The following is a 10,311-nucleotide window of genomic DNA, read 5'->3' as shown; positions in this document are numbered from 1 at the left end:
GTTAACACTTCAGCCCCTCAGTTTGCCTTCTGTATTTAACTGCAGTTTTATGTGGGTTTTAAAGCCCTTTTTGGTAGTTTATATTTTTACCATATGGCTATGTCTGAAGACAAGGAAGCCCAAACCATGAACAAAAATTTAAAATCTTTTATGAAAGATTCTGACAATGTGTTATGTTTGCTTCTATGTTAGGTGTGTCTAAGAATTTGGAGGCCTCCAGTTCCTAGATGTTACATGACCCTAATGAGATTCCTTCCAAAAAAAGAAAGAAACGTGTCGCTCCTATGAGTGTTTTTTCAAAAGGCGTTTCTATTACGATTGGTCCTCACACCCGAGAGGTTATTTTTTCTGGGCTCTCTTCCTCCCCCCTAAACATTACTAACTTGCAGGACACTGATAACGATGATGATGGCGTCTTAGATGACGACAGGGCTGATTTTAATATCACTGATGATTTTTCTGTAAATGGGCCTTCAGACAAAAAGCATAACATTTCCCCTTCTGAGGGTACATTCCTCCCAGTATCCAATACCCTTGTGGATCATTTGGGGGAATTTATGTTCGACCCTGTAGTGATCCATCACCGAATTCCACATAGTGATTTCCTAATGATCAGGTGTCAGATAATGTTTCCTTATATTTAAGACATTCCCCAGATAAGTCCTACAGAAATAAATTGAAATCTGAATGCCCCCGCCCATCCCTTCCCAATAAAGTGGTTGATACCCATTGACTCAAACATGTTATTGTTCTTTACTAAATTTGAGAAAGACCCTAAAAAAGGGACTGATAGAGCCTGGTCTAATTGCCAGGCCAGAATTTTGATCTGGTGGGTCGATTGACCAGGATTCTGGTTGTGGCCGTGGAGGCTAAGATGGAGGGAGAGCAGGTGGATCTTGACAGCCTTTTGAACTGGGCCATATGAATGTTGGGCAACGCAAATGCTTACATTTGGCAGGAGAGACGTAAGAGTCTTTTACTAAAGATAAATCCTGAACTGATTAGCCTGGCTGCTAAAGAAGAAGGCCCCCAGGCTAATGGCTTTTATTTGGGGACTCCTTCATTAAGGAAAGAGGCAAGTGTGTGTCCATTTTTGCCACCATAGGCAAGGCCCAATTTCATATAAAGAAGATCTTTTCCAGTCGGCTTTTTGGCAAGGCCTGTAAAGGTTGGAGTTGCTTTGCAGGCTGTTTTTCCACCAGGGGTCAATCTCTCTACAGAAGCTCCTTTAATCAAGGCTCCCAGCAGGATTTCTATCAGGAATACAACCCCCAGTTCTATCCCCACCATTCCTATAGATTCCAGAACAGGGGATACAGAACCAAAGGAGAGCAGTTCTCGGATAAGAACTTTCAATTTTGGCCTTCCTCTAGTAAGAGACAGATTGGTGTTTTGTCTAGATGCTTGGATGCCTCTAACCTCAAATCCTTGGGTCATTCAGACTGTCCAGGATTATTGCATATACCTTTATCAAGTTCCGATGCAAGGTCGTCTTCCCCAACCCCTTCGCTTTTCAAAAGATTAGTTTCTCCTTGTTCAGGAGGAGATGCCACTCCTTCTTTTAAAGCAGGCAATATAAGAGACTACGACTTCGACCCAACAGGGTTCCTCAGCTCCATTTTTCAGGTTACTAAGTAGAACAAAAAGTAACGTCCAGTTATCAATCTAAACGTCTTCAACAACTTTGTAGTTTGCCATCATTTCAAGATGGAGGCCATTCTTCACTCAGAGATTGTCTTCTTCTAGACAATTGGTTGGTGCATCTAGATCTCCAAGTTGTTTATTTAATGGTTCAAGTTCACCCACCTTACAGGATGTTTCTTCAGTTTAAATGGGGTCAGACATTATTCCGTTACAAGACTCTACCTTTCGGTCTTTCATCAGCCACCTTGGTGTTTCACCAACAGACTGAAGACAGAAGTAGCTTTCCTCAGGTGTCAGGGTGTAAGACTCATCATATATCTAGACAATTTCCTAATCATGGTTCAAGGCAAGTCTTGTCTTCTGGCTCATCTGGGGCTTTGTCAATATGTTTTATCAAGGCTAGGGTTCCCAATAAATCTTCAAATGTCCACTCTGGTTCCCTGTCGACAGCTGGAAATCTTGGGCTTTATCAAAACATGACTCAGTCAATTCTTCTACTTCCTTAACAGAAGGTAGAATTAATAAAGTAGGACATTTGTCCCTACCTCTCTGTTTTCTAAGGTCGCTAGTTCATCTAGTGGGTCTTCTGACTTCGTCCATTAAGGCCATTTTTCGCAGACCTCTGCATTACAGGGCTCTTCATAGACTGAAGATTCATCATCAAATGCAAAGGGTTAGCTTATTCAGACTCCTTTGCTCTAGACTCGGAATCCAGGGAACATCTTTGGTGGCTAGGACATTTGGATGCCTGGAACAGTAAAACGATTTCCTCTGTCACTCCAGATCTTGTCTTAGAGTCAGATGCAACAGGATGGGATGGGGCGCAAGATGTGGTCAATTCTCGACTGGAGGTTCATGGTCTCTTCAGGAGTTGTCACTGCACATCAACTGTTTAGAGATGCTTGCCAGTCCCTTTGCCATCCTGTATAAAATACAGGGCAAAATGTAAAGTCCTTCTGCGAATTAACAATGTCTCAGCAGTCAGATGCATAAACTGTCTTGTAGGTACCAGGTCCAAACCCCTGGCAGTTTTGGCCAAGAGTCTTTTGGAGTTTTGCCTTCAAGGAACATTTCTCTCGAAGAAGAATATCTTCCAGGCAAGTTGAATGTGGTATCAGATTGGTTTTCCAGACATCTTTGCAATTTGAGTGATTGGAAACCTCATTCTTCAGTGTTCAATAATTTTTCTTTGATCTTCTGCACCATGTCAATAGATCTCTTTGCTTCCCGTATCAGTTCTCAGCTCCCTTCCTTCTTCCGTTGGAGACCAGAACCTCTGGCTCTGGCTAAGGATGTGTTTCTGCAGTCATGGCCCCAGTTCCTCCTTTATGCCATCCCTCCATTCCTCTTTATTGCCTGAGTCCTTGCTTGAGCCTGCAGACAACAGTTGTCTCTGGTTCTGATCACTCCCAGTTGGTGTTCTCAACCTTGGTTTCCAACACTGCTAGAAATATCATCGAGATTCAATTTGTTCCCGATTTACTTCTCAGCCCTCATCGTCTTCGTCCCAAACTCATTTTAGAGGACTCATTTCTTTCCTAGCATTGAGAATTTTGGGTCTTCATGGAGAACCCAAGGAATTTTGGAGGAAGCTGTCCAGTTCATCCAATTGTCCTGCTCCGTGGGCACAGCTAAGGTATACAAGGTAGCTTGGTTGGTCTGGTGTGTAGACAGGAATTCATATCCCCTTCTGTTAATGTAAGCTTGGTGGTTAATTTCTTAGCTTCTTTGTCTTCACAGGGTAAAACCTTACACTAACACTTACAGATCGGAAATCTCTGCAGCGCATGTCAGAGTGGAAGGAAGACCTATAGGTGAACACCTTTTGGTTTTCGTCTGTTAAAGGAAGTATGTTTTGCCAAACCACCCATAGGCAAGTATAATGTAATTTTGAATGTTAATTTGGTATTGGGTTTGTTTATTTCATGGCCAGACAACGTTGCATTATGTCTCAAACAATTATCTGCAAAGTTGACTATGCTATTATGTTTGGTTTCTATCAAACGTGTCTCAGATGTTAGAGCTCTGGATGTATTCTTTTTCCATTATGTTTCCTTAGAAGTTTATTTACAAGTTAACACATGTACCAAAACCAATCTATCATCAGTTCATTATCCCTTTTTCACTTCTTAACTTAAATTATGTGTTGGAAACTGTTTGAAATCATACGTTTCAAAAACTGCAGATCTCAAAGGGTGCTCTTCTCAATTCATTATTTCCTTTAAAAAAAAACATGGACCAGTTTCTGCACCTTCTGTCTCATTGGGTTAGATGGGTTATGTCCTTGACGAAGGGCTATGGCCTCTAGGGCTTTCTGGGCAGGTGCACGTTTACATGATATTCTCAGATCTGCAAATTGGTCAAATGGTAATACATTCAGAACTTTTTATTGTAAACCAACTGGTTATCCAGCTGACTATGTTGTATCTTTGCTTTGAACAAGCATAATATGAGCCTCCGGTCTTGTAAGAAAATTGAGATTTTCCTAGCCTTGGTGTCTGAAATGATAGATTGTATTAAAGACACAGAGGCGAGTATTAGCCCACCAGTTTTATTAAACCTCCCTGGTCCTTTGTTTGCAGCACCAGTGCCTTCAGCAGGTTCAGCTGTGTCCAACTAAAGAGGCCTAAGCATCTTCTCTGGATTTTTTCCAGTAAATTTCCCAATCTACTTCTCCATTTCCAGTCGTGGCCGGTTTTGATCTTAGGGACCTCTTTAAGCATTTCATGACTGGTATTCTAATTTTATCTTCAATTTTATCATCTGAATCTGATCTTGAGTGACTCTCAAGAAAAGAGGGCCTGGTGCTCTCAGTCAAGATAATTATTGCTGTACTTGATGTCCTATTGGATACTTTATTGTGAAGTAATGTTATTCTTTCCCAGGCTTTCTGGGCATTGTAGTTTTGTCTTGGCTGCTGTAGTAATTAAAGCAAGAAATACGCATAATAATTGCTTTTGTGTCTTTAATAAAATCTAGCAATCAGACCAGAAGGCTAGGAAAATCTCCTTTTTCTTCTACCCACCGGGCCTGCAAGTTAAAAACTACTAGGGGGCCTCAGCACTCGTGCCTCCAACTAACAGATGATCAAACACATCCCCAGCCATGCCCTTGCAGCCTGGGTGTGCAGTTTTAAACTGCCATTTCAACTTTGCAAAATAAATACACACAGTAATTTAGACTTTTTAAGAAGACTGGTAATTAAACTTTACTATTGCTTTATGGAGCCCCCCCTGCAGCATCATTCAGGATTTTTGCCTTCCTTTGGTGAACCCTTTTTTGTTGGCTTTTAGAGCTCTGTGCACTTTACTCCTGCTAACCTTTCGTAAAGTGCATGTGCTCTCGCTTCTCAACATGGTAAAATTGGTATATACCTGATTGGTACATTTAATTTACTTATAGGTTCCTAGCGTATGATACTACATGTACACCGGGTCTGTAAATTAAATGCTAAGAGTGGTTACAGCTCTCATTGTGCTATCCACTAAAGTATCACTTGAAAACAACCCCCAGGTTGGCTACTGCAGCCTGTAGCGCAGTTTTAAACTGCCATTTTGACTTGTCAAAGTAAACATTTTGCAGGGCCTAACCTTCCTTTTTAACACTGATAAGGCACCCCTAAGGTAGGTATCCACAACTAGGAGCCCAGGGGGTAAAAACAAGAACAGGTCACCCCCCCACTCAATCGCTACACCTCAACAAAAGACCTGTTCCTACTGTATGTATGGACAACAATCCACCATATGTTTTTTAGAATGGACACACAATTTTGAGTGTCACTGCAGTGGATCTAATTCTCACAACTGCCTCACAGTGTCCTAAATCACTACTTAAATTGTGATGTGTCTGCTAATCTGCCCTCCCATCAAAGTGCGGAGGACCTAAAGATGGAGAAAAATGGAGAAAAAGGTGAGGAAAAGTTGGCAGAACCTCACGGGAGTAACACAATGGGAGGTTACAGGCTGGTACTCGCCTGTGTCCTCAGGTTCTCATCATTAGCTTCTGCCAACTTGAAAAATAATAAATAGATAGTATCGAAAAAAGAAAAACCCATAAATGTGGTGTACCTTCTAAATGTGACCCTATAGGGGATCCCTGGATCTGGCGTGGAAATCCGGTACGGTGTCCCCTAGTTTAAAAACAAGCTAGACAACACTGGCTATACTATTTTATTCCTTGCTGTGTGTCTGCTCAATTAAAACCAACATGTTTCATTGCCTTACACAATGTGGTGGCAATTTCATCAGGATTAGGGTCAGCGTCTTTACTACACCTCTTTTCTCCGATTATTGTACCTGCAGAACAACAACATACCACATTACATCAACATATATACCAGACATGCATCAGATTAAAAAGATATACTATATCTATGGGGAATCAAGGATATCACGTGTGGTGTATTTACCAGGTAGTTGCCACTCATCGGCATACCTGTAACCCCGTAGGAGAAACTGATTCACACCCTGCTAATTATTTACAGGTCCCGTTTTGAATCTATATCGGCAACAGTCCCTGGTCCATCCGGTTGACAGGACTCGCCTACTTCTGGTCCTCACGTATTCCAGGGAAAACAACACTCTATTTTGGCAGCCATCTTAGAATGTCACAGGGGGGGAGGGAGCACACTGCCTCTCATCCCAGTACAGTTCACCCCATGTGGCAGCCTTTCCAGCAACCCCCGAAGGAATTTTCTTTTTTTATCTCTACTGATGAAGGATAAAATCCAGAAACACATGTGTCTAGAGATTTACAGCACTAACCTGCACCAACTTTGGTGAACCACTACGGCTAAAATTCAAGTAAGAAATCACTGTGAACTGCATTTACTACAATGCTAAGGGGCGAACTGTCCTGGGACGTGAGGCAGTGTGCTCCCACCCCCCTTCTGTTTGAAAAGGCTCCCTTGAGCCACTGAGCTGACGAGCTCTTGGAGATGCAGTTGTGCGCCAGAGAGAGGTACTGGGACCTGAGAAACTGTGGCAGCCTTTCCAGCAACCCCAGAAGGAATTTTCGTTTTTTATCTCTACTGATGAAGGATAAAATACAGAAACACGTGTCTAGAGATTTACAGCACTAACCTGCACCAACTTTGTTGAACCACTACAGCTAAAATTCAAGTAAGAAATCACTGCAGGTTCAATAAATGGAGAAAAGAGGTGTAGTGAAGAAGCTGACCCTCACTATGAATTTGCCACCAAATTTTGTAAGGCAATGAAACATTTTGGTTTTAATTGACCAGACACACAGCAAGGAATAAAATAGTATAGCCAGTGTTGTCTAGCTCGTTTTTAAGCTAGGGGACACCGGGTTTCCACGCCAAATCCTGGGATTCCCCTATAGGGTCACATTTAGAAGATACACCACATTTATGTTTTTTTCTTTTTTCTGCACTATCTATTTATTATTCTTCAAGTTGGCAGATGCTAATGATGAGAACCTGAGGACACAGGCGAGTACCAGCCCTTAACCTCCCAAGGTGTTACTCCTGTGAGGCTCTGCCAACTTTTCCTCACCTTTTTCTCCATCTTTAGTTCCTCCACACTTTGATGCGAGGGCAGATTAGCAGACACAGCACTACTCACACAATTTAAGTAGTGATTTAGGACACTGTGGGGCAGTTGTAAGAATTACATCCACTGCTGTGACACTCACAATTGTGTGTCCTTTCTAAAAAAATTATTGTGGATTGTTGTCCATATTGTTGTCCATACATACAGTAGGAACAGGTCTTTTGTTGGGGTGTACCCCTAAGTTAGGCCCTAACCACTCCTAGGTCAGATTGCTTGGAATTTAAAAAGAAGGACATCTGTATTTAAGTTTAAGATGTCCTGACAGTGAAAACATCCTACAGTTGTTTTCCACTGTTGTAGAGGCTACCTCTCCCATACACCGGGTTACTTTATTATACTTAGTAAGTGATACCATCAGTTTGGGAACAGATAGAGAAATGCTTCTTCCAGTCAAATAAATTGTTATGTAAAATTCTCTTAAATGGTAAAGTTGGATTTTAGGCTACAATTCAGAAAATGCCACTTTTAGAAAGTTGCCATTTTCCTGACTACACCAAATGTGCCTATCTGCCAGGGTCCAGGGTCTCATGACTGTGAATGACTCTCCTATGGTGTTTTGCTTAATCCTTCCAGATATGGGGACAAAATGGCCTGGGTGTGGGGCAGGATGTTGTTCTCTTGAGCAGGATGTCCTGGGGGCTTACTCAGCCTTTCTTGGGCTTCAAAGTGTTACCTTAGGGCAGTGGTCTTCAAACCTCTACCCCCCTACCCCTCCCCAAGTAGGGAAAAAAAATTATCAGGCCCCCTCAGAATTTTTAAAGCATATTTTATTGAATTGGCAATGTTTAAGTATGTCTATACCCGAATCAGAATCAGAAACTAGCTTTATTCGATTTTAAACATTAAAATCGAAAAAGCACACATATAAAAGATAACTACATCATCATGGTTAAAATGAAAAAGTTCATTAATACACATCACTGGTAAACATCCAAGAATTTGTAGTGAGCATGTCAAAATGTTCTAATTACCCGAGACAGTCCTAATCAATCCATTTAACACTTCAAAGGTCCATCACATTTCATATCCATTGATTCAGTTATTTAAAGATGTCCTAACCCTCAACACACTCTTTAAAAAACCCACCATTGAGCCAATACAATAAAAATTTACCAACATCTGTAAGTGCATAAAGGCTGGGCAACATTGCCTCCATCCTCCCTGTTTTAGTAAGGGTATTATCCATCTACGCCTTTCGCTACTATAGTACTTACAAAACAAAATTGCGTGTATGGTACTCTGCAGGGAAATATTGTTGCAAGGGCAACAACGAGGTTCCCTTGACCAGTGGGGGAAACATGGCGGCGGCAGGTTGAGCCGCAGCGGTGCTCTGCTTTGGGCTCCCACAGTTGCCGATATCGGGACTTTTCTCGGCGGAAATTCTGCATGTCTTTAACTCGGCTTGACTGTTGACACTTCGTGGCATTTTCGAGCTACAAAGGAGTTTGAGCAGATTAAACGGATTTGTGGTTCTAGTGGTTTTCTTTCAAGCGGTGGCGCTTCCCCACCATACACTGGCTCTTAATGTGTTTGGGGGAGGAGCCTGTAAAGCCTGCAGAGGCGGCGGCGGCGGCGGCAGGCGAGTGTTTACACAATCCTATACGCGTTGGGACAGCTAATCTTCCGACACAGGAGCCCCTGCTTTTCCCGGCAGGGGGGTGGATTTGGTCATCGGCCGCCCTGGAGCTAAGGAAGGGTCGCCGTATCCGGGGAGCCCTGCTCGAATGGCGCTGTCTGGCTGCTCCCACACCTATTGCTCCCACTGCACGGGAGGTGCTGGCTGAGGAAGAAGAAGCCCTGGAGGAAGAGAAGCTGCGTCATTATCAGAGTGATATCTGTGGTAACGGGGTCAAAGTGGGAGGCTTGGAAGGTGAAGGTGTGGTGAAAGCAGCTGATAAACCAGTGGTAACTGGGGGTGCCCCTAGGAGGGGTAGAGGAAAAGGGAGAGGGGGCGCGAGAGGAAAAGGGAAATGTATGGGGGCTACACCTGATGAAAGCATCAAAGACATTGGTTTTTCAAAAGAGGGGGTGTCGACTTTAAAGTCACCTGTAGGCGTTAATACCAGCATTAGCGCGGATAGTAAGAAATTGTCAACTTATTTAACTGGGCAAGTTAAAGCGAAGCGCGCATATACCCCTAAGCTGGCAAAAAAGAGTAAAGGGAAGAATTCTGCCTCTGCATCAAAAATCACTCCCTCATTGCGATCTTATTTCAAGGTGGTGCCTCAATTGATAGTGTTAGGTGACAGCGCCACCTCAAGCTCACAGGGTCAAGTAGTAGGAGATCCCGCGTCGAAAGCACGGATGGCCACTAATGAAATCGAAAAATCATCTATGGAGAACATGGAGGTTCCGGATGATTCCATACCTAATTCCCCACGAGAAGGTGGGGAGAGGCCCAAAGATAATGATAACAGCAATAACATTAATGCCACTGTTAGTAGTGAAAAATCTGGCAAGTACGCTATTAATGACAATCAAGACAAAAACAGCATTTTAGGTCATGAGATCTCCCCAAGGTCTGAAGAGACTTGCCAAACTGAGTTCGTGGATTGTCATGTTCCGAGTGATTTGAGTGGTTTGACATCGTCAACACCTTTTTCTCTGGCTTTGGCTCCTCCATTAGCTCCTCCACTACCTTTAGCCCCTCCTATCATCGCGTCTGGTTCGAGTTTGCAGTCTGTCATCCAAGGAGGTGGTGCATCAGCAGGTCTAATGGCTGGGGGAGGTGCAGGCTCTGCGTATGACACATCCTGTACCTTAAATACGGATTTGGTCACTACACTTCAGGCTTCCTTTCAGGCAACGTTTTCAACTTTGGCCACAGATATTAAAAAGGGCTTTGAGACCTCTGCATCAAACCAAGCGGATATCCGCTGCTTTTGCGAATCTCTTGACAGTAAGCTTGGCACCCTTACCACTAGGACAGAAGTCCTCGAGGATAAGGTTGCAGAAGTCACTATTAATATGGACGCGACAAAGTCGGAAATAGCGGGCCTTAGACAAGAGAATCAGAGTCTGTCTGATAGGATGGAAACGTTAGAAAATAATGCCCGGAGGAACAATTTGCGTATTCTGAATATTCCAGAGGAGA

General features: G+C 43.0%; 1 pseudogene; it reads left to right on the top strand.

Moving 5' to 3' along the window:
- The first annotated feature begins 740 nt into the window (after nt 1–740).
- Nucleotides 741–1,638, top strand: LOC147725473 (uncharacterized; annotated as a pseudogene).
- The last annotated feature ends 8,673 nt before the right edge of the window (nt 1,639–10,311 follow it).

The sequence above is a fragment of the Lissotriton vulgaris genome, chromosome 3_2 (genome assembly GCF_964263255.1).
Source record: "Lissotriton vulgaris chromosome 3_2, aLisVul1.2, whole genome shotgun sequence".
NCBI classification, from domain to species: Eukaryota; Metazoa; Chordata; class Amphibia; order Caudata; family Salamandridae; genus Lissotriton; species Lissotriton vulgaris.
The sequence above is the reverse complement of the archived record's forward strand: the minus strand, read 5'-3'. Positions and strand labels throughout refer to the sequence as shown.